Source organism: Lepidochelys kempii, chromosome 6, assembly GCF_965140265.1.
Source record: "Lepidochelys kempii isolate rLepKem1 chromosome 6, rLepKem1.hap2, whole genome shotgun sequence".
NCBI classification, from domain to species: domain Eukaryota; kingdom Metazoa; phylum Chordata; order Testudines; family Cheloniidae; genus Lepidochelys; species Lepidochelys kempii.
In genome coordinates, this window is record NC_133261.1 from 53,222,001 (window position 1) to 53,246,994 (window position 24,994).

Here is a 24,994-nt window from a genome sequence, read left to right on the forward strand (position 1 = left end):
CCGGGGCTCTGTGCGCTGCCCGTTCCCCGCCCCAAGCCCTGGCTCCGCAGCTCCCATTGGCCGGGAACCGAGGCCAATGGCAGCTGCGGGGGCGCTGCCTGTGCGCGGAGGCAGCGCACAGAGCTGCCTAGCTGTACCTCCACCTAGGAGCAGCAGGGACATGTCACCACTTGTAGGGAGCTGCCTGAGGTGCGTGCCACTCAGATCCGGCACCCCGCATCCCAACCCCCAGCCCTGAGCCCCCTACCCCACCTAAACTCCAGCCCCCTCCCACCCCAAAGCCCATGTCCTGCACCCTGTCCTGTGCCCCAGCCATGAGCCCCCTCCCACACCCAAACTCCTTCCCTCCATTAATAAGTATAACTCTTAGTTAACTGGAATTTTTGACTAACTGGCACCCCCCATTTCATAGATTCGTAGATACTAAGGTCAGAAGGAACCATTATGATCACCTAGTCTGACCTCCTGCACAACGCAGGCCACAGAATCTCACCCACCCACTCCTGCGAAAAACCTCACCTATGTCTGAGCTATTGAAGTCCTCAAATCATGGTTTAAAGACTTCAAGGAGCAGAGAATCCTCCAGCAGGTGACCCATGCCTCATGCTACAGAGGAAGGCGAAAAACCTCCAGGGCCTTTCCAATCTGCCCTGGAGGAAAATTCCTTCCTGACCCCAAATATGGTGATCATCTAAACCCTGAGCATATGGGCAAGATTCACCAGCCAGATACTACAGAAAATTCTTTCCTGGGTAACTCCGATCCCACCCCATCTAACATCCCATCACAGGCCATTAGGGCTATTTACCGTGAATATTTAAAGATCACTTAATTACCAAAATCATGTTATCCCATCATACCATCTCCTCCATAAACTTATCAAGTTAAATCTTAAAGCTAGATAGATCTTTTGCCCCCACTGCTTCCCTTGGAAGGCTATTCCAAAACTTCACTTGATGGTTAGAAACCTTCGTCTAATTTAAAGTCTGAACTTCCTGATGGCCAGTTTATATCCATTTGTTCTTGTGTCCACATTGGTATTGAGCTTAAATAATTCCTCTCCCTCTCCAGTATTTATCCCTCTGATATATTTATAGAGAGCAATCATATCTCCCCTCAACCTTCTTTTAGTTAGGCTAAACAAGCCAAGCTCCTTGAGTCTCCTTTCACAAGACAAGTTTTCCATTCCTCGGATCATCCTAGTAGCTCTTCTCTGTACCTGTTCCAGTTTGAATTCATCCTTCTTAAACATGGAAGACCAGAACTGCACACAATAAACCAGATGAGGTCTCACCAGTGCCTTGTATAACGGTACTAAAACCTCCTTATCCCTACTGGAAATACCTCTCCCTAATATGCCATATAACAAAGCTTTTACTGTATTTATTTCACCGATATAAGGAAGTTTTTACATCAGAAACTTTTGCATTTAGATAAAATATTTGCAGATATACATCTCAAAAGAGGCTTGTCCTCGCAAACATTTAAATAACCAGGTTTGCACCATTGAGAGGAAACATAAACTGGAAGCTACTAATATCTTCTGTAAAACATTTTCCAACCATCAATGTTTTTCTTACCATTTGAAGGTTTAGAGTACCTATAAAAGAAATTACTTTCATTAGGAGTTTTATAACTGGGGAGTTTTTTTTCTCTGTGAAAGAAGGAGGGGAGAAAGACAGCCTCCTTTTATGACTTAGTCTTTACTCTGACAGCACATCTGTACATTCCTCTTTGTTCTAAAACAGAGCATTCTTATATTCTTTTGAAATCAGAATGCTTTCTAAAAATAAATATCTTACAAAGATTGTTTGTTTTCTTGAAATGCATAGCTATACCAGACTAGTCTCTTCTCTGAGAACACAATCATGTCATTTGTTTGCCTTTTTGACCAAAATGGTCCTTTCATTTACGACTTGCCATTTGTAGAATATTTACAGTTTGCAACTAAAGACGTCCCTTAAACATGCTACACAAAGCACAACAAACAATGCTTATGTCCATTTTCAAAACCTAGCATAAAAGAAAATAGAAACATAAAACAAAATAAAAGTTATGAAAGCTGCATTTTTAGAGCTTGTGTTAACACACTTGAGTATAACAAACATGGTTTTGTGGCCAGAGGTGTTATCTTGCCTGATATTTGGCTTGGCCCTGGTGACAGAAAGCAGAAACCTCTTGGAATTTCTTTAAATAATAAAATAAATAACCAAAACCATAGGCTTGTGTTATATTCTTCAGGCATCATGGATACAAACAGAGTTGTAGGTATCTCTTAACATCAATATTGCATCAATATTGAGGTTGCTTGCCTGAGAGATCCTCTTTTCCCCCAAACATCCCCTTATTCAAGGCCCAAGGTCAGTAAGATTCAGCTCTGGGTATGAGAGTTCTTCTGTACTGAACAAACTTGAAAAGCTGTGATATTTTATATGTAATATCATGTCTCTGCAGAGCTAGAAACAGGAAATTTAAACCATTGTGAAGGGAAGATTATAGAGAATCCATTTTTGTCCCCAAATGCATTATGCTCACTTTTTTTCTTTTTGCCAGGATTCAGGGTTGGAAATTCCAATGATGATGTGTCCATGAGTCATTTCTTTGCTAACACAACTGAGAATGGAAGACTGATGGCTAGGAAATCCTAGCTGAATTCAAAAGGGCATGTGTAGCCAGGGTCATTTTTCAGTACTCACTAGCCCAAATCTCAGATTTCATACCTGCTCAGTTTCTGCTCTCTCTCCATTATTTATATGTATAACTTTTAAAAAAATCTCTACTTTCTCTTCAGTGCCAAACAGTAGGTAACAACACAATAGCATTTTCCAAATAGATAAGCCAAGTGGGACTCTGTGTTTGCAGAGATAAAGTTCCACTTTAGTAAGTAACCAAAAAAATTGAACAATTCTCTTTAGTTTGAATGATGTAAACATTACTCCAGCTTTTCAATAAATGGTGGAGCACTTTATATGCTGTAACATATGATTTCAATATTATTACCAGCTAACTCTGCTTGTGTGTGTAGGGCAAAATTGCCTTAAAGTAAAAAGTGTGTAGTGGCCATGTGGGATTGCAGTAAGAAAAAAATTAATTGGGGGAAATGCATGGGTTTGACAATGGGCAATACATAGATTAAAGGTCAGAAGGGACCACTGGATCATCTAGTCTGCCCTCCTGTGTAATACAGGCTATAGCATTTCAGTTACTCCTGTACTGAGCCCAGTAACTGGTTTGATTAAAGCACCTCTTCCAGAAAGCCTCCCAGTCTTGATCTGAAGACTTAATTAAGCAGCTGTTCTTCTCAGTCAGCTGTTCCAATCCAGCCTGATCAGATCCAACTAGACTGATAGTGATAAAAAGTTGTTACCAGATGATAGCTGTGTGGTAGCATCTGAGGTAGCTTGGTGGACTGGGCCTAATTCCTAAGGGAAAGGTGAATACTTTAAAGAAGTCCACCAACAGAGCTAGCACTAATTTCCCCCTGCCTGTAGTTAGGCCATGGATTGATTGGGCCCAAGCACCTCAGCTCCCGTCTCCTCCTTAAAGGTACGCCCTCTTTCGGCTTTCACAGTGTCTCTTGCCCTCTCCATTTTGGTCCTTTTTAGGAGGTGGCTGTCTGTCTTTTTGAGTCTTGTATGTTGCCGGTCACTTGTGGTCATTGCTAAACAAAAGTAATAATGGGGTTTTACTGTCTATTCATATGTGACGAAATAAGGGGATCACTGTCGTGACAAATGGCATCGTAAGGGTATGAAATGAGGCAGCCATTTGGATGGCTGTAGCTTGGCCAAGAATGTTTCATTTCTTTGCTTTCTCTTTAAAATTAGATGGACCATAAGGGGAAATGTAGGGTAAATAGGTACTTGTTTATCATGGTGATGAATGTGCCATAAGACCGTAAGAGGGACCTTCATTTTGAGGGTGGGATTTTTTAAAGCACTCTTTGCCAACCTAACTTTGCATCCAACTGAAGTCCATAGCAAAACTCCCAGCCCTGATTTATTTTGGTGTGTCGGTCTTTGCTTTTGAATATATTTTCTTTAGCAGTTTGGCCCAACCTGCTCAGGAATGCAGCAGAGATTATCTCTCTCAAGTGGGTCTCTTCAGGCGCAGCTGCGGCAGCCATAAAACCAATTGAGTAAATTCTTTACCTCTCAGGGGCATGTACTCATGATCTCTCAGGACTGAAGGATGCTTGCTATAGGATGCCTACTTGGCCCAAAAGCATAAAAGGCTTTACTGCTATATCCAGCCCTCCAGTTTGCCTGTGGTACAGCCCAGGCACTTTGTGCTTCTATTCTGTTGGCTGCTGTTAATTCACTCCATTTTCCCTGAGTAATGAGGATGGTGCTAGGAAAGAGAGTGCTTTTGAAGGAAAAGAGAAATGTATCTCTCAAAGATGCCGCAGCTTCTTAGAATTCTGTCTCGGCCTCCAAAAGCTGATGCACGGACGTTGAGAGTTCCAAAGCTAGAATTCTGCAATATAGGCTGAGTTGGAATCCTATGGCATTTCTTAGTGAGACTGAGGTTACCCCTCTGTGTCCAGGCTGAGCTGAAGGTCAATTAGTTTCAGATTCTCCTAATCCATTGGGATACTAGCAGGGAGCTGGGCATGAGGAGGTATTAAAAGTGTGAGATAGGCTGAGTTGTTCTGAGCTGATCCTTGCTTGCCTGCTGGCTTCCAAAAAACGTCAACACCTTGGTTTGGATAAATTCTACAATAGCAATTGTTGGCAATATTAAGCAACAGTGGTCCCTCTGAAGGTTACAACTGAGTTTCCACGGTAAGATTTTTGGTTCCCTCTCTAAAATCCACAGATGTATTGGTTTCAAAATCAGTAGTGAAATTTTTCTACAAAAATGTTTTGAAGTGAATCGGGCAGAACATGCTTGTGACCCTGAAAGACGAGCTGTTCAATATGTCTTCTTATACGCGTTAGTTCTCTGCAGCAATAGCAAACCTTTGGAAAGAGAGGGATCTTACGCAATGGCTCTTCACTGAGATTGAAAGTAAAAATTTCAGGCACACCTAAGTGACTTAAGAGCCTAAGTTCATTTTCAAAAGTGACTTCAGCTCTGAGGAACTTAAGTTAGCTGGGTGTTGCAACTCTGAGTGGAGCAGTGCCTAAATACCATTAAAAAGTTGGGCCTTAATCACTTAGAGCTTTTATATATAAATAGGGTGACCAAGTGTGAAAAATCAGGCTGGGTAGGGGGTAATAGGAGCCCATATTAAAAAAAAGTCCCAAATATCAGGACTGTCCCTATAAAATCAGGACATCTGGTCACCCTATACATAAATATTTAGTTTGTGGCAAACTGGGATATGACTCTACCTCTCAGTAGCCTCCCGTGGACTAGCCATCCCTGTGGACCCTGTTGGTGCACATTAACAGTTTGTTAGTTTATGTTGACGTAGTTCCATTTCAAAGCAGACTAGATCAAAGCGTGTTAACTGTTGGTCTGTGTCAGTATGGTCCACATGGAAAGTTAGTCCCTGGCAGCCTAATGCAAGGTAGATTCACACCCCCAGCTTGCCACAACTAAATGTTGGTGTAGACAAGTCCTTAGAAGCTCTTGAAAATTTCCCCTAGTGCCTAGGACCAAATTATTTAGTTAAATTTTCAAATAAAATTGCCAGTGTTATAAGCTAAGCTTTCATTTAAAAAACAAAAAAGTCTTTCTAGCTTTTTCTATGCAGAGCAAGATCTTAAAATGTAAGTAGATAACACTAGTGAGATTTTTGTCAGTGTTAAAACCAGAAGTTTTCTACCTAAAGCCACAAAAATGAGGTCCAGCAAGCCTCCTAAACCTTATTGTGGATCTTGCTCTCTTGCAAACTTGAGGAGATTCACAGAAAGGGTGACTGCATGTTCCTTGTGGTAAAAAATCAATGGACTAAAATCAATGCTAGAGTTTGTAAGCACTGAAACCCCACTGATTCCAGTGGCATTGCATCCATTTACTTCAGTGGTTGAATGTTCTGTCAGTGGGCTGTATTTCCCTGCTTAGACTGGGAGTGCATAGCCATTTGTTGTGTAGGAGTGGGGGGGTCTTTGTGTTTTCTTGTATCTTTGATTCAAGGGAGGGAGGGAAGTGCATAAACTTGAACAAAACATTTTCTGGCAGAATGATTTGGACAAAATTGCATGTTGCTGAAGAAATTGTGATTAAAATATTTGTCTGCATTCCACTCTGTGGGCTGGATGGCTGACAAACTTGTTTCTGCCCACAGCATGGGAGGGAGCTGGGGGGCAGGCAGCTGACACAGAACCAAAGATGGTGATTCTGGACAGTGCTCATTTCTTTCTTCATTACAGACAAAAACTGAATGTTTTGGGCTTTTCATTTTGCCATTTCTTGGTGAATAGCCTAAGATAGTGGGGTCTGCCTCTGGGACACCCAAATGGTATGTGAAATAAACACACAGATTCTCAAAGCCATACATCTCTCACATTTCTGCCGGGGGAAGCCATAGCAATTGCTCACTTTCAGGTTTTTATTTTGATTTTAAAGTAACTTTAGTGCTGGTGAAAATCAAAGGTGCAGTAGTGCAAGTTTCACACCCTCTGTGCCTTGCTGATGTACATCAGTGCTCAACTGAAGAGATGCCCATCGAGGGAAGTTTAGGGTTAGGTTTGCATGCTCTCTGAGCTACATTTCAGCCAAGGCCTCACTCCGGTGCCGCTCGCCTACCTCCGATAAATATCTTGACTTTCTGTTTACTAATCTAGTGCAACACTGGAATTGAGATGTAAATGGTTTGTACAAGACCCAATTTTTGTCCTGGTTTTTGAACAAATTAAGAAGGTAAATTTAGGCTGAATATCAGGATATATATTTTTTTCTACCCAGCAGTTTTGACAGACTGTGGAGTAGTTCCCTAAGGGAAGTTGTAAAAGGTCCTCTTCAGGAACCTGAAACTAAGTTGGCTAAAGCAGTGACACTCGACCTTTCCAATCTATTATACCCCTTTCAGGAGTCTGATTTGTCTTGTGTACCCCCAAGTTTCACCTCACTTACAAACTACCTTTTTTTACAAAAGTCACAGCACACTATTACTGGGGAAAAAAAGCTTACTTTCTTATTTGTAACCATATAAATATAAAATAAATCAATTGGAATATAAATATTATACTTCCATTTCAGTGTATAGTATGTAGAGCAGTATAAACAAGTCATTGACTGAACGAAATTTTAGTTTGTACTGACTTCGCTAGTGCTTTTTCTGTAGCCTGTTGTAAAACTAGGCAAACATCTAGATGAGTTCATGTATCTCTTGGAAGAGCTCTGATTATCCCCAGGGGTACGTGTACCACTGGTTGAGAAGCGCTGGGCTAAAGCACTAGTAAATGTACTGTAGTAAATATACTATGTACTAGTAAATGTACTGTAGTCGATAACCTGCAGTGGCCAGAGAAGAGGCTCTCTAGAAGACCAAATCAGCTCAGATAGAGATGGAAAAAGACCAGTATTAGGGAACAGCAGCAATCCTTTTACAGGAAAGTGTTAAGAGCATGTGCACTTGTATCTCCTTAGAGCCTTTGAAATGGCAGTTCGCCATTATGCAATTCTCCCTTTAATTTATGTGTTACACCCATGTCCTCTATCACTTTTATTGATATGAACTCCAGCAACACATTGCTTTTTAAATGTCCTGCCATTTTGAATGCATTTGCTGTTCATTGTAATAGCGCTCATCATAATAAATTTATTTTGCATTTATGTGGATGTCACCGGCACTTTGGATTGTTTAGCTGTAATTTGTGTTGGTAAATGGACACTTAAAAGCATTACCTGCATGTCCATTACTCTACCAAGAGAGCAAGGGTTAAGTGTGTTTGGATGTCAGGTTTGTATACCGCTTAGTCAGAAAGCTTCCACCTGGCTCAAAATGAGTGACCAGACATTCTAGATTGATTGATTGATTATTCCTTGTGACAGCGTATACCCTATCCAATTTGTTGCATGTGCAACTTGCACATCAGTGTTCGTGCTATAGGTGTTCCGCTGTGATTTAGCAGTTGGCTCAGTTTAATGGGCCATGTACTATATCAAATATCTGTCTTAAGTTTTTCAGTTCAGGTGAAGAGGAGGGAAATCCTCTTAATTTATCATAAGAAGCATTCCTGGCTCCTTTGCTGAATGCTGTGTGTCTTTCCCCTCACATGTGCAGGCTTTAGCTGAGAGAGGCTGGCACTGAGATGACAAGCCTGTTGTCAGTGGATAAACTCTCTAGTTCAGTGATGCAGAATCTCTGCTCAATGAACCAAGAGAGAGAAATAATTTGGTGGCAGATGTTTGGAGTTCAAAAAGTATAGACCTATAAATGCTGGTATGAAATGTAGTGTGTGGAGGAAGGGAAACAGAGGAGAGCAGAACAGGGGACCAGCGAAGCTAAGCACTCATGTAGGCCCAAGAACAAAGGACACAGAATGCTGAGATGAGGCATTTGGGCTCTTTGTAACATTCTTAATGTGGGAGCTGAGCTGCACTGGATGAGTCCCATTAAAGAACAAAAGCTTGTAGGGCTGGGTGCATGTGTAGAAGCACTAAATATTTCTTGACCCTTTTAAGCCCAATCTTCTGAGTGTTAAGCATCAGCTGGGAAGTCCCAGTGATTTCAGCAGGAGTCGACAGCACTAGAAACCAGCCAGGAAATGTTCTGCACAGGATTGGACCTCTGGATTACCTATATCTCCAACTGAGAGTTTGATATTATCCCCATTTTAAAGGTAGAGAAACCGAAGCACAGAGAGAGACTGAGTGATAGACTGAGTCAGTAATAGCTGGGATTAGAATTTGGAAGCTCCTGGCCCTCAGCCCTGTGCTCAGTCCATCTAGCCCTTCTCTCTCTCCTCTAGTCTCTCATTGTATAGCTCCATATGCAGACCTGAAAACAGGAATCCTAGATACAGCTTCCCCACATCCCCACCAATTGGGCACGACTTCCAGGCATGATACGCTTGTATTGCATTCTGGAGCGATGTATTTCTTGGGGTTGCATCCGTTAAGAAGTTATTGTCCCCAACGTCATAAGTTAAATATATATGGGATACAAGCACAAACAAAATGTCTGGTACTTCACCTGATCCCACTGTTGGGCTCTAACTAGTGTCCTAAGCATTAAATCAGGAGATAGAACAGAACATTTAAATCTAGAAGCAGTTGGTTCAATTTTTGGAGATGCTTGGGAGATAGAGGGCCAGGAAGGCTGTAAAGCGAAGGGTTGGGCCCAAAACCCAAGAGTAGAAAATACTGAATTGGGTCCTCTCAGCAATCCTTGGAACACTCTCACGTCTTGCAATGCATAATCCAGAGCATTTCATCTAATAAAGGCCCATGTCCCATGAGTTCTACTCACTTTAATGTAGTGTAATCTTTGGACCCTCTTATACACAAGGGAAAATCTGACTTGTGTGTTCGTGTGAACATACGAGAGAGAACTCTGAATTGTGAACAGTAGGCAGAGCATTGGTTAAATCTTAAATGAAGGGAAAGGGCTCCTCTTAGAGCCATTGTTCTTGGTTGTTTTTCAGCTGGAGACTTTTAACAACTAACACCTGCTGTTTCATGGCTGTAGCAATGAGTGGAAGCATTCAGTAGCTAGGCCCACTTCATCAGAAGTATGTGTGTGTTGCTTTAATGCTTCTGACCAAATTAATCTCTGCTGACTTCCACACAGCTCCAGCTGTAGCTAAGTGTGAGGACCATGATTTCCAGGCACATTTATCTGTAGTTTATTAGAAATGAGGGGAAAGGGTTAGTCTTTTTTCCACATGAAACTCAAAACCCCCAACCAATATCTGTTCTGTAAAGTGGTAGGATTCTCGGACATGATCCCGCAAGGTGCTAGGTCCTCATACCCCACTGATTTGAAATCAGGGGCCTGATTCTGCAAAGTGCCACACACCTCCAACTCCATTCATGTCATGGCATGAGGCTTTTGATTTCCTGCCTGTTCTGAAATTCAGACCTGGTTCAGTGGTGGGTTCACAGGTGATCAGCAGCCCGTCAAACCAGTGTAGGCTGAGTTTCAGGAGAATCTGTGCCAATTTATAGTGGCAGTGTGAAACTTGTTGATTTTATTAAAGAAGTTGATTTCAGCCCCAAACCAGACAACATATAAGGAGTTTTGCCCTGAATTTTTGGAACTATTCCCCTCTATTCGACATTGGTGAGGCCTCATCTGGAGTACTGTGTCCAGTTTTGGGCCCCACACTTCAAGAAGGATGTGGATAAATTGGAGAGAGTCCAGCGAAGGGCAACAAAAATGATTAGGGGACTGGAACACATGAGTTATGAGGAGAGGCTGAGGGAGCTGGGATTGTTTAGCCTGCAGAAGAGAAGAATGAGGGGGGATTTGATAGCTGCTTTCAACTACCTGAAAGGGGGTTCCAAAGAGGATGGCTCTAGACTGTTCTCAATGGTAGCAGATGACAGAACGAGGAGTAATGGTCTCAAGTTGCAGTGGGGGAGGTTTAGATTGGATATTAGGAAAAACTTTTTCACTAAGAGGGTGGTGAAACACTGGAATGCGTTACCTAGGGAGGTGGTAGAATCTCCTTCCTTAGAGGTTTTTAAGGTCAGGCTTGACAAAGCCCTGGCTGGGATGATTTAACTGGGAATTGGTCCTGCTTTGAGCAGGGGGTTGGACTAGATGACCTTCTGGGGTCCCTTCCAACCCTGATATTCTATGATTCTATGAACTATCTGAAGATTCAACTCAAAGCAACACTCAGGGGGATGCAAACCCAAAGTAAATTGGAATGGGAAACAGAGTAACAGCCGTGTTAGTCTGTATTCGCAAAAAGAAAAGGAGTACTTGTGGCACCTTGTGGTAGAGACTAAGGTGCCACAAGTACTCCTTTTCTTTTTGGAATGGGAAAGAAGGTTGTCACGAATGGAAACCTCTGAGTTTCACTCAATCCTAATAGTAAAAGGGAACATGGGCACATGAGCCTGTAGTGGTTATTATTGGCATTACCAGTGATGCCTAGATGCAATGGAAGATGTTCTTCACCTGTGCTTTGCAGGCCTGCGGAAAGCTGGCTGGTTACATGGTTCTGGCCCCTCCTTGTTTCCAGGTGCTAAACTGCATTAAAAGAGGTTAAATATACATTAAATGTTTCCCTAGAGTGTTTTAATATAAGAAATCGCTGTAGAATCTTCAGCAATTATAGTTGTCAATGAGAAGCAGCCCAGGAGTTCATAAAATGCAGGGGATGTGTTCCTGACTTAATTTCTCTAGTAAGATGTCTGCACTGTGTGAATGCTGGAGAACTGCTACACTACAGTGATTAGAAATGCCTGAGATAGGCAGTGTTACTAAATATAGAGTAATGGTAATTCTGTCAGGAACTGTTTACATGCCACCCTGTTGTCCAAATCTTCATAGAGTCAAAGCTGTTTGATCCAGGGGCTGTCCAATGATCGATTGAAGCAGTATATGATATGTGGTATGGCCAACCATAATCAGTAATGCTTTTTATGGGAGTGCAGAAAACAAGAACCAAAACCCTGCATTCAGAGCACAGTCCTGTTCTACCTACTGTGTAATTTCTCTGCTTCCCTTGCCGCTCTGGCTTTGTTCAAATCAGCTGAGCCAGCAAAAAGAGATCTGACTGCTAGAGAACTGGGGGCATACTGCTTCATTCCCAGAGACAGGCCTAGGTTTGATAGATGCGTCAGCAAGTTGGAGTGAGATCTGGCAGCTCTGTGAAATCACTCGAAAGAGACAACCTCCAAGACTAGAAACAAATGATAAAGATGTGAATAGCCTATTAAAGATGTCACATGACTTTTAAAGAAGTGTTCCCCCACTCCAAAACACGCAGAGATGTGGCTAGAGATGTGATCTGAGCTTTGCGTAATCTTAAAGTCCTCATATTTTTATATCTGTTAGTCCCTTTTAATTTCAAGCTGTATTTTCCATCACCACCACCTAACCTCCCTTGCCTTTTTAATTTAAAATATTCTATTAACTGGCACATTGTCTTAATGGACATCTTCTCTGGCCAGTTAGTGTGCTTGTTACACAAGACTAGGGCTGGGGCTGTTTTCAGGTTTCAAGAGCAAAAGTTTGTTCCCACTTGTGCAGAAGTAAGGTTTTGATTCTTTACAGTGTCTCTGCTTTGGAACAGAGGTGGGAAGGAAGCAATCTATGGAGGATCCCCACTTCTCCAATTAAAAGTACCAGTGATCCAGAGCCTCATTCAGTAGCTAGGTATATTAAGAAAGGCTAGCTATTTTGTGGTTAAGAGGATGTGGGAAAAGATGTTTAGGTCTAAGGGATTTGGATACCTAATTCCTATGGAAATAGTGGGAAATGAATGTTCGAATCCCCAGGCGGCTTTAAAAATTGCAGCCTTAGGCTAGATCTACACTAGCACTTTTTTCGGTATAACTTGCATCTCTCCGGGGTGTGAAAGAAACACCCCTTGAGCAACATAAGCTACGCCGACAGAAACGCTGATGTAGCCGCCAACATAGCTCCCGCCGATCGTTGTGGGTGGCTTAATTACGTCGTTGAGAGAGCGCTCTCCCATCAGCATAGAGCGGCTACATCTGAGATCTTACAGCAGAGCAGCTCTCTGCCGCTGTAAGCTCTGTACTGTAGACGTGGCCTTAGATAACAGAACAGTATTAATTACAAAAGGCTTTGGGGAATTAGAGCTAAGATCTAAGTGCAGAATAACTGAAGAGCAATTCCTGAAGTCCTTACTTAGTACGTAGTTGGGGAAAAAATCCCATTGAAGTCAACAGGAATTTTTTGCTTGAGTAAACATTAGGATTTAGCCAGTATAACAGCAGGCTCATGTTTCTAAGCAACCAGGTGAGAAACTTGACTGTTGCTGTCTCTGTCTCTGGAGTGGGTATTTTTCTCTCAAGTGGTATAGCTGAATCCTACTAGCTGTGCTAAATGGCTCTCTGCTATAGTATGCCATGCTGACAACTGCACTAGAAATTCCATGTATTGACACTTGAGTTACAGGAAGTGGGCCTGAGCTACTCTGGGTCAGTTGTGTGCCCGCAATTGATTGTGGCCCTATTTTTATTGCATTTTCAGTTCACTGATGGTAGAAAGTTGTTTTTCCTCCATGACTTGCAGGCACACACTGGTATTTAGTCACCTAACTCCTAATGTTTGCACCCACAATTCAGTCTTGACCAATCATTATTAAAAATGTGAAGTAAATAGTTGGCTATTAAATCCGATTCATTGTTCCGTTTTTGCATGCAACGGTAGCTGTTCATGTAGTTTGATTGCATGATCCAGAAATGGAAAATCCATTTTTATTTATGGTCCCAGATGTAAAGTACTCAAGTTCTGAAATCCTTCCAGATGGCTCAATGACCTGTCTTTTTTTCTCTCTTGAGAGTAGCATTGCTCTCATTAGTGAAGAGTCAAGGAAGAAGGCTCTCTTTTATTAAAAGGGAGAGTGGAGGACTGTCTTTCATTTGTGTCTAGATCATTCCCCCAGCCTACCTTCATGATTTTCTTAAGTGTGTTTTAATGGCTGCCTGAAACTAGAAAGAGATTCCCTAGTGTGAGTTCAATTTGTCACCCTTGCTTGTTGCCAGAAGTGACCTTGTGGTTTGCCTCTCATTGTGACCTGCAAAAAGAACCCTTTGCTTTTGTAGAAGTGCAAGATAATGAGCCCGATTCATCCCTGTGTAAGGGCAGAGAAGAAGCAGCTAGCACCTCTTCTATTCAAGGGTGAAGGGGCTGGTACAGCGCAGAGTAGTGCAGCTGTGAGAGCTGTCCTAACTCGTGGCACTGTAGCAATGACCCCTATGGCCCCTTGCAGGGTGCAAAATTGCCAAAGCATGGGCCTGCCAGAGAACACCCCCTGGACCAGGGCTTTCTGTAGGGGGAGCTGATTCCAGCAAAGGTCCGCCTATGCTTCAGATATGCCTTGAAATGGGGGTCTTGGGGCTGCAGTGCCAGTGTGAATTCTCTTTTACTTACTGGGAGATTAGGAAGAGGGCTGGAGGTTGTTCTTTATCCTAGCCCCGATGTCATGGGCATACATGCAGTCTCACACACACTTAATGATTTAATGAGCAAGACATAGCCAAAATATGCTACATACCTTTGAGGCACTGCTTGGGTTTATGTGAGCATGTGCAGTACTGGGAAAATAGCCACTGAGTGCGTACTTGGCGAGGTGGAGAGAACTGAGTAATTAGTGCAGGTCAGACTGTCATATGTTCAGCTTTACTTCTTCTGTGATTTTTCAGTAATAATGTGCTGTGCCACTTTTGCATTATGTCAGATTTTGTAAGCAAGTGGTTTTTAAGTGAGGTAAAAGCTGGGGTCTGCAAGACAAATCAACCTCCTGAAAGTGGTTCAGTAGTGTGAAAACTGAAATAGGTTAGAAGGCCTAAAGATAAGAGGGGGAATCTACCTTTGTCTCTAGTTTAATAGCTGCTATATTTCTTTCCAGAGGTGACTGCAGATCAGGACTGGATGAAGCAGTCCCTAATTGTACTCAGTTATACCAGTATAGGTCAGGAGCTCATTTTATTGGTGTATCTGAGAGAGCAATTTGATCCACTTTTTATACTGCACTCTGGGATCCTGAGGTGGGGTGAGGTTTAGAGTAAGCAGGGCATTTGCCCTATTTCCCCAGTGAAATGAATGTGCAAGTATATTCTAACCTGAGATGGTAACTGTATTGGATTTCTTACAACCTTCATATTGGACGTATCTTTTGATAAGCCATGAACAAAAGAACGTCTGACAAGTGGAAGATCTCAGCCCTTCTGAATAAGTGGATCTGTTGGAGGTCCTGAGGAGACATTTGTGCAGGGACAGTCAGGTGCTTCTCTAGCTTAGGATGGATGGCAATCTTTGAGGAGTTCACCTAGCTTTGTGTAATAATTGCTAATCTTGTTTTCACTCCCTCACCCCTCTTTCTGTGGTATATTGTCTTTTTGATGTGGCTCACATCATGAGGTTTCACAGCTATCCAGAGTTCGGATTTTATGGGGGAAGGAGATAACTGAGGGTGAGTCAAAGGCTCACGATCCCCTGTGTTAATTGGGAGATGGGAGTCATCCTGTCTACTCCTCTCTTCTTATTATATGGCATGGGAACTTTCCTGAGGAACGGATAATATTTTCGCAAATTATTTGGCAAACAGGATTCAACAACAAATTCAAGAAAAACCCCTTTAGTTTTAAGAGCAGAAAATGAGGACTTTGTGATTATCCATTATGAATTATTCCTTCAACTTTTGCCCCTTTCTGGGAAGAATGGTGTTTGACCTGGCTCTGGCTAACACTGTGAGGCTAAGGTCTTACACTCTAACCTCTACCACTGTGGAAATCTATCTGTTGAAGCAAGGTTCAGAAACACAGTTCAGTCGCATTTATATGCTGGGAATCACCAGGTTCCCAAAAACCACATAAATTCCAGTATCTGGCTAATTGGCTACGTCTTATATCCTTCCCTTAAATTGCTGGACATGTATAGAGATATCAGCATTCTTTGCGATAATCATTCTTTCTTCCTCCAGGCTTTGTTCTCCCTGATACAGCATTTCAAAATGTTGAACACAGAATTTAGAGAAGCACATTTTACTTTTTGTGAGAAATTGGACATGAATGGCACAGAATAGGGCCATCTTTCATGAGGCAATGAAATGACTGCCTGTCAGCTGGCTCTTGCAGGTCAATTTTGTTAGGGAGCAAGGTTGAATTCAAACTAGTTTGACATCTACAGTACAGTGAAATGATGCACTGTCCTGAGAGGCAGGCATCGGTGCTGGAGATATATGTGGAGAGAGGGTGCAGCTAGTGGAACTGTGAACATTAATCTAGCTTAAATGTTTGGTTCTCCTAGATAACAACAATGAAGTTTAGGTGGTGGTGGCCTTTCCATCCTTGATCCCTATTTTCAGTCTCTTGGACACTCCTCCCCATCTTCAGTTTGAGGTAAAGCTTGTCATGCTTCAGCTCAGTTTAGAAGTCAGTTTGGTTTGGGGAAAGCTTCCTTACAAATCCATTTGACAGTTTTGAGTTTGACGCTTGAGAGGCGGGGAAAATGCACATTTTACAATTAAACTTTGCAGATGCTTTTCTTCACACATTGGTAGCTAAAAATGCCACTGCGTTGTAGCCTGACAAGTACATAGTCCTGAGTGATGAATGCGTGCTTTCCCTGGTTGTGAAATGCCAACATTTCTTGTAAGAGAGTTGTGTAAGTATTGAAAGAGTGTACTTGGTGTGGATGACATATTATTTTCCTTAAGATCTGTAATCTACGCTGTGATGTGAAGATTCCCAGATCCCTAAGGGAATATGTTGAAATATACAAGTAGGAGAGGGGGAAGGAGCCATTTGTTACATTGGTATTTGGATGCTTTTGAAAACTGTACTTGATGCCTATTGGCAGGGAAAGGATTCTAGTACCCCTCTAACCAGTAAAGCCAGCTCTATATTGTTTCTTTCAATGATAAAAACAAAGGAAAATCTGGGAGTAGAGTGAGAAAAGCAGATGAAATTTTAAAAAGCTCTTTTTTCTCTGCAAGCCCAGAGCAGTGAATGGCAATAACTGGACAGTGGTTAGCAGACTTGTTCAGCCACAGCTTTATTCTATGCTGTCCCATCCTCAACCCAAGAAATAGTTTCCCTTGGCATAACAGTTGGGGTGAAATCTTGGCTCTACTGAAGTAAATGGCAAAACTCCTGTTGACTTCAGTAAAGCTGGGATTTCATCCGAGACCATTTTGTTGCTCTAGCAATGTCTGCACTACACCTTTAGCAGTGTGAGGAGACCCCATTACAACAGCAATGCTCTGTATTGCTATCAGAATGTTAACTGTCCCCACACTGAGATGACCATGGCGTTTGCAGAGTTCAAATAGAAGGTTTAAAAGCTGAGTCCTGTCTATACTACATAATAGAACAGCATTCTTACCGTGTCCCCGATCTAGTTCTCAGAGCTATCATGCCTAAGATTGCTTAATAACCAGTCTACTGCATTATTTTCTTTCAGTGTTCTTAATAGATAGCTGACTGACATCATCAACACAAGAAATATCATACCAGTGAAGGCAAAATTAATTTCTGAGGCTTGGATCATTGTGTCTGAGGAGAAAGAGGAAAGAAAGCATGAGTGTCCATAGGGTATGTCTACACTGCGAAATTAGGTTGAATTTATAGTAGTTGTTTTTTCAGAAATCGACTATATAAAAACGATTGTGTCCCCACACAAAATGCTCTAAGCACTTTAACTCGGCGGAGTGCTTCCACAGTACCAAGGCTAGCATCGACTTCTGGAGTGTTGCACTGTGGGTAGCTATCCCACAGTTCCCGCAGTCTCCGCTGCCCATTGGAATTCTGGGTTGAGATCCCAATGCCTGATGGGGCAAAAAGCATTGTCGCAGATGGTTCTGGGTACATGTCATCAGGCCCTCCCTCCCTCCCTCTGTGAAAGCAACGGCAGACAATCGTTTCACGCCTTTTTTCCTGAGTTACCTGTGCAGACGCCATACCACAGCAAGCATGGAGCCCACTCAGCTCACTGTCACTGTATGTCTCCTGGGTGCTGGCAGACGCGGTACTGCATTGCTACACAGCAGCAGCAACCCATTGCCTTGTGGCAGCAGACGGTACAATAGGCCTGAAAACCATCCTCATCATGTCCGAGGTGCTCCTGGCCGCCTCGGTAAGGTCGGTCAGGAGCACCTGGGCAGATATGGGTGCAGGGACTAAATTAGGAGTGACTCGACCAGGTCATTCTCTAGTCCTGCAGGCAGTCCTATTATACCATCTTATGGTGAGCAGGCAGGAGATGTGGATGGCTAGCAGTCCTATTGCACCATCTTCTACTGAGCAGCCAGGACATGTGGATGGCTTGCAGTCCTTCTGCACCATCTGCTGCCAGCCAAAGATCTAAAAGATAGATGGAGTGGATCAAAACAAGAAATAGACCAAATTTGTTTTGTATTCATTTGCTCCCCCCTCCGTGAAGTCCTACCTGAAATACTAGAGGGACGGATAGCTCAGTGGGTTGAGCATTGGCCTCCTAAACCCAGGTTTTGAGTTCAGTCCTTGAGGGGGCCATTCTGTGTGACAGTTTTTGTTTCTCCTTGATGTAAAGCCACCCCCTTTGTTGATTTTAATTCCCTGTAAGCCAACCCTGTAAGCCATGTTGTCAGTCGCCCCTCCCTCCATCAGAGCAACGGCAGACAATCGTTCCGCGCCTTTTTTCTGTGCAGATGCCATACCACGGCAAGCATGGAGCCCGCTCAGATCACTTTGGCAATTAGGAGCACATTAAACACCACGCGCATTATCCAGCAGTATATGCAGCACCAGAACCTGGCAAAGTGAAACCGGGCGAGTAGGCGACATCAGCGCGGTGACGAGAGTGATGAGGACATGGACACAGACTTCTCTCAAAGCACGGGCCCTGGCAACGTGGGCATCATGGTGCTAATGGGGCAGGCTCATGTGGTGGAACGCCGATTCTGGGCTCGGGAAACAAGCACAGACTGGTGAGACCGCATAGTGTTGCAGGTCTGGGATGATTCCCAGTGGCTGCGAAACTTTCGCATGCGTAAGGGCACTTTCATGGAACTTTGTGACTTGCTTTCCCCTGCCCTGAAGTGCATGAATATCAAGATGAGAGCAGCCCTCACAGTTGAGAAGCGAGTGGCAATAGCCCTGTGGAAGCTTGCAAAGCCAGATAGCTACCGGTCAGTCGGGAATCAATTTGGAGTGGGCAAATCTACTGTGTGGGCTGCTCTGATGCAAGTAGCCCACGCAATCAAAGATCTGCTGATATCAAGGGTAATGATCCTGGGAAATGTGCAGGTCATAGTGGATGGCTTTGCTGCAATGGGATTCTTTAACTGTGGTGGGCCATAGACGGAACCCATATCCCTGTCTTGACACCGGAGCACCAAGCCAGCGAGTACATAAACCACAAGGGGTACTTTTCAATAGTGCTGCAAGCACTGGTGGATCACAAGGGACATTTCACCAACATCACCGCCCCTTGGCTCACTCTACTTCCCTGAAAGCTAACCACCCTCCCCTCTTCCCTTCGATCACTGCTTGCAGAGGCAATAAAGTCATTGTTGCTTCACATTCATGCATTCTTTATTAATTCATCACACAAATAGGGGGATAACTGCCAAGGTAGCCCGGGAGGGGTGGTGGAGGAGAGAAGCACCAGGAGGGGTGGTGGAGGAGGGAAGGACAAGGCCACACAGCACTTCAAAAGTTTAAAACTTTAAAACTTATTGAATGCCAGCCTTCTGTTACTTGGGCAATCCTCTGGGGTGGAGTGGCTGGGTGGCCAGAGGCCCCCCCACCACGTTCTTGGGCGTCTGGGTGTGAAGGCTATGGAACTTGGGGAGGAGGGCGGTTGGTTACACAGGGGCTGTAGTGGCGGTCTGTGCTCCAGCTGCCTTTCCTGCAGCTCAACCATACGCTGGAGCATATTAGTTTGATCCTCCAGCAGCCTCAGCATTGTATCCTGCCTCCTCTCATCACGCTGCCTCCACCTTTCAGCTTTGGCCCCTCTTCAGCCCGCCACCTACTCTCTTCAGCCCGCCACCTCTCCTCCTGGTCATTTTGTGCTTTCCTGCACTCTGACATTGTCTGCGTTCGCACATTCGTCTGTGTGGGAGGACAGCATGAGCTCAGAGAACATTTAATCACGAGTGCGTTTTTTTGCCTTCGAATCTTCACTAGCCTCTGGGAAGGAGAAGATCCTGTGATCCTTGAAACACATGCAGCTGGTGGAGGGGAAAAAAAGGGACAGTGATATTTAAAAAGACACATTTTATAGAACAGTGGGTACACTCTTTCATGGTTAACCTTGCTGTTAACATTACATACATAGCACATGTGTTTTCGTTCCAAGGTCGCATTTTGCCTCCCCCCACCACATGGCTAGCCCCTCATTCCTCCCCCCTCCCCATGGCTAACAGCAGGGAACATTTCTGTTCAGCCACAGGCAAACAGCCCAGCAGGAACGGGTACCTCTGAATGTCCCCTTAAGAAAAGCACCCTATTTCAACCAGGTGACCATAAATGATATCACTCTCCTGAGGATGACACAGAGAGATAGAGAACGGATGTTGTTTGAATGCCAGCAAACATACACTGTAGTGCTTTGTTCTACAATGATTCCCGAGTACGTGCTACTGGCCTGGAGTGGTAAAGTGTCCTACCATGGTGGACAGAATAAGGCTGCCCTCCCCAGAAACCTTTTGCAAAGGCTTTGGGAATACATCCAGGAGAGCCGCAAATGCCAGGGCAAATTAATCATTAAACATGCTTGCTTCTAAACCATGTATACTATTTTAGAAGGTACACTCACCAGAGGTCCCTTCTCTGCCTGGTGGGTCCGGGAGGCAGCCTTGGATGGGTTCGGGGGGTACTGGCTACAGGTCCAGGGTGAGAAACAGTTCCTGGATGTCGGGAAAACCTGTTTCTCCGCTTGCTTGCTGTGAGCTATCTACAACCTCATCATCATCATCTTCCTCATCCCCAAAACCTGCTTCTGTGTTGCCTCCATCTCCATTGAAGGAGTCAAACAATATGGCTGGGGTAGTGGTGGCTGAATCCCCTAAAATGGCATGCAGCTCATCATAGAAGCGGCATGTTTGGGGCTCTGACCCGGAGTGGCTGTTTGCCTCTCTGGTTTTCTGGTAGGCTTGCCTCAGCTTCTTAAGTTTCACACGGCACTACTTCGGGTCCCTGTTATGGCCTCTGTCCTTCATGCCCTGGGAGATTTTGACAAAGGTTTTGGCATTTCGAAAACTGGAACGGAGTTCTGATAGCACGGATTCCTCTCCCCATACAGCAATCAGATCCCGTACCTCCTGTTCGGTCCATGCTGGAGCTCTTTTGCAATTCTGGGACTCCATCATGGTCGCCTCTGCTGATGAGCTCTGCACTCACCTGCAGCTTGCCACGCTGGCCAAACTGGAAATTGAAATTCAAAAGTTCGCAGGCCTTTTCCTGTCTACCTGGCCAGTGCATCTGCGTTGAGAGCGCTGTCCAGATCGGTCACAATGGAGCACTCTGGGATAGCTCCCGGAGGCCAATACCGTCTAATTGCATCCACAGTACCTCAAATTCGACCCAGCAAGGCTGATTTCAGCGCTAATCCCCTTGTTGGGGGTGGAGTAAGGAAATCAATTTTAAGAGCCCTTTAAGTCCAAAAAAAAAAAAAGGGCTTCGTCGTGTGGACGGGTGCAGGGTCAAATCGATTTAACGCTGCTAAATTTGACCTCAACTCCTAGTGTAGACCAGGGCATAGAGGTCTTGCAGTCTTTCTCTTCTCTTTCTCTTCAGCCTTTGGCACTGGAAAGAGTAGGACAATAGTTTTAGGTAACACAAGCTTAAAGATTTAGGTCTTGGTTATTAAGAACTATTAAAGGTACTAGGTAACCCAGCAATGCCAGAAATGTACTAATGAAGCTGCAAAAATTAAAACTAGTTTATTAGATTATTAAAAAAGAAAAATCACCATGCTTAACTGCCTCTTAAAAAAACCAAATATACAGCTTTTTTCCTTTTGAAAGGTATAAATTCAGTTTACTAGCTTTTATCACCAAGTTGCATTAGAAACCGCAGAAGGGCTAAAAATAGTTTCCTATATGGGTGGCTTTAGTTTTTCCTTTTAAGTAGCTTGATTTTTTTTTTTTTTTTTCAAAGCCTAGTAATCTTTTTCCTCTTCTCTAAGCAGAATGATCTGGTCCATCCATTAGTAACTGATTATCTCTTGTCATTTACTGCATTAGCAGAGTTCTCATTGCTCCACCTTGTTATGTTAAAAATGCCACTTGGGTACATTCTGAGCACAGCATCCATTGGAAGGAGGCCTGTAAATTCCATCAGAAAATTCCAAGACATGCATGAGGCTGAAATCTCCCACGTAAATCCATTAGAGTTCATGCATAATTTACTTTTTATGTAGCTGTTTTGGTGCTGTGAAATATCGTTAACAATAACTTGCTTCCTTTAAAAACATAGTGATGTCTGCAGATAGGTAACATGCTCTTGGAACTGGGAAACCATTTTCTGCTTCATTAATTTATAAAATCTCCTTAATTATAAAACAAACAAAAACCATTTATTTTTCCCAGTATCCTAAGAGAGGAGATTGTCAGTAGACTTTGGCTGCTTTGGACCAGGAGCAGAAGCACAAGCCAGTGTTTAGATCCTACTGAGAATACCTGTTTCCTGGATGTACAGATTTATGAACTGTTAGCGCAGGGGTCCCATCTGATCTCAAATATAGTGTTATCATGCAGAGATGCTGTCTACACTGGCTTTTTAGACCTAAATTTCCCTCTGGTGCAGCGACATAGGTGGTGTCAACAGTAAGAGTACTAGTGTAGACCAGCTGCTGCTACTTTTAAATGTCCAGTCTTGCTCCAAGCAGGTCTAGACAATGTTGGCAACTCTCAAGGCCTTGTCTACACTAGAGCTCGCACCACTGCAGCAGTGGGATATTTAAAAAAACATTAGTCTAGTATAGACCAAGCAAGGGAAAGAGAAGATCTCTCCAGGATTCAAGCTGCATTGGACTTTATCAACTAAAGGGACCAACATGGTGGGGAACAAGAGGTTTGGTTGCAAAAAGCAGTGGCAAGTCAAAATAAGGAGTTTATCTTGCAGCCTGTATCCCCCTTTATCAAAGGGAGATTGTAGGATCAGTGTTGACCATCTTTCTGGTGATCTATATGAAATGAGTCAGTGGTCTTTCTTTTGTTCTTAGTAGGAAGCTCATCTGCATCACAACTAGCCCGCACACTCTCAGTCTTAGCAGAGAGGCAAAAGACAGAATGCAGACTGACTTCTCCTGTGGGCCGTAGAGGGGTTCCCGCTTAAAATAAGACCGAGGACATGCTAGTGGGAGAGCACAGGCACTGCTGGGGGTAGCTTGCACTGCTGCTGTACCTGTTCAGTGAATGAATCGAGGACTTCACTCCCGAAGGTGGTCGATCTCAGCACTTTTCATGATCCCATGAATCCCTGAGAGGTCTCAGCCCAACAACGTGCTGCGCTGTTGTTGTGGAGGATGTCTTACTGTGGGGGATGGTGAAATGGCACTTGCATGTCATGTAGGGTTGTAGAATAACAGCCGTGTTAGTCTGTATTCGCAAAAAGAAAAGGAGTACTTGTGGCACCTTAGAGACTAACCAATTTATTTGAGCATAAGCTTTTGTGAGCTACAGCTCACTTTATGCTGCTTTGCCGGGGATAGACCAGGAATGGAGTCTTAGAACTTTTAGTAAGTAATCTAGCTAGGTACGTGTTAATTATGATTTCTTTAAATGGCTGAGAAAAGAATTGTGCTGAATAGAATAACTATTTCTGTCTGTGTATCTTTTTTGTAACTTAAGGTTTTGCCCAGAGGGGTTCTCTATGTTTTGAATCTAATTACCCTGTAAGGTATCTACCATCCTGATTTTACAGAGGTGATTTCTTTACTTCTATTTACTTCTATTTCTATTAAAAGTCTTCTTGTAAGAAAACTGAATGCTTTTTCATTGTTCTCAGATCCAAGGGTTTGGGTCTGTAGTCACCTATGCAAATTGGTGAGGCTTTTTATAAGTGAGCTGTAGCTCACGAAAGCTTATGCTCAAATAAATTGGTTAGTCTCTAAGGTGCCACAAGTACTCCTTTTCTTCATATAGGGTTGTGTTACTGCAGCTTTTAGAAAGATAGATCTCAGCCATCCATCTGTGTCAGAGGATCTTGCATGTTTGCTCTCTTGATCTCCAAGGGAAAACCTCAGGCAGTGAAAAGTATTCCAAGGTCTCCCTTGCTTCCTGCTTCTTCTAATCTGCATTCTCAGGAATGAATCAAAAGTGTGAAAGGAGTTTGTGTTTGGTCCTATGCTTTAAAGGGCTGGAGGGGAAGAGCAGGGAGAAAAGAGATGAGATCTATTTATAAGCCAAGAACAGACTTTTCTCGTCTGACACTTCAAGGTCTTATTTGAGCAGACAGTCTGGTGAGAATAGTTACACGTGTGTGTCCTACTCCACCAGCACCTTAATAATAAATAGTGATGTTATAACTAATACTCCAAGAGACTGGAGTGTAATTTTTCTGTTTTATCTTAGTCTCTTGCTGCAGTGTTGTGTATATGTGTGCTTTTATATTGAGCTGGCATCTTTCTGTATCGAAAGGGAAAAAATAAAATAAAATAAAATGCAGGTTTGGCCAGATAACCAGTGAGTTTGAGTAGACACGTATCCTATCTCCTGTCTGGGCTGTGTAACTCTGCCTGTTAGGGGCAAATGAATTTTAAGAAAACAAAACCTGGCACCTTACTGCCAGCCACTCAGAGTCTTTCCCTCCAATGGGGAAAACTCTCCGGCCTGTGAGATCGCTTATGAGAATTTGTAGTTCAAAATATCTAGAAATAAAAAGGCAAAGAATTAGGAGAGGCAGTGTATTCCAGTGGCTAGAGCAGTGGATTGGGAGTTAGACGACCTGGATTCTGTTCCCAGATCTGCCAGTGATCTCAGGCAATTTACTTTCCCTCTGTTTCCCCTTCCCCACGCTCACTTCTTCTCTTTGTCTGTTTAAATTGTAAGCTCTTCAGGGCAGTGGCATTCTCTAGCACAGTGGGGCCCTGATCTCTGTTTGGGGCCCAGAAGTGTACACTAATAAATACAAATAGGTGGGGAAAGCACTGAAAATTCCCATTTCTGCTTTTTACTTTCATTCTAGGTGACCATTTGTTTCCAGGAAATGTGTGTAGATATTATATATATTTGCATAACGAAAATATATAATGCCTGAGACTTAATACAACACTTGCCTTCCCAGTGAGAAGAAACTAGTGATGTGGAATTTTTTTTTTCCACTGACATTTAGTGACCATTCTATTAACAAAGAGTACAGAAGAGATTAAGTGCCTGATGATGTTGTCTTCGCTGATCCCGGAATTTTAATTTTGCCAAACAAGTGTGAAACTCTCTGGCAAAGGGGGAGACCATTCTGCAAG

At 43.3% G+C, this 24,994-nt stretch overlaps 1 protein-coding gene across 4 annotated transcripts in view; it reads left to right on the forward strand.

Annotated features, from left to right (window-relative positions):
- TRIM44 (tripartite motif containing 44) overlaps positions 1-24,994 on the forward strand; it is a 105,593-nt gene that overhangs the window by 63,652 nt on the left and 16,947 nt on the right. The window contains exons 5-6 of one of the 4 annotated variants that reach the window (XR_012159394.1): positions 17,006-17,136; positions 18,231-19,155. The exons of 2 other annotated variants lie outside the window; for them this stretch is intronic. The gene's annotated coding sequence lies outside the window, so the exon portion shown is untranslated. Of the gene's footprint in view, positions 1-17,005; positions 17,137-18,230; positions 19,156-24,994 lie in introns of those variants that run through there. One more of the 4 variants, XR_012159393.1, reaches the window with a different exon arrangement.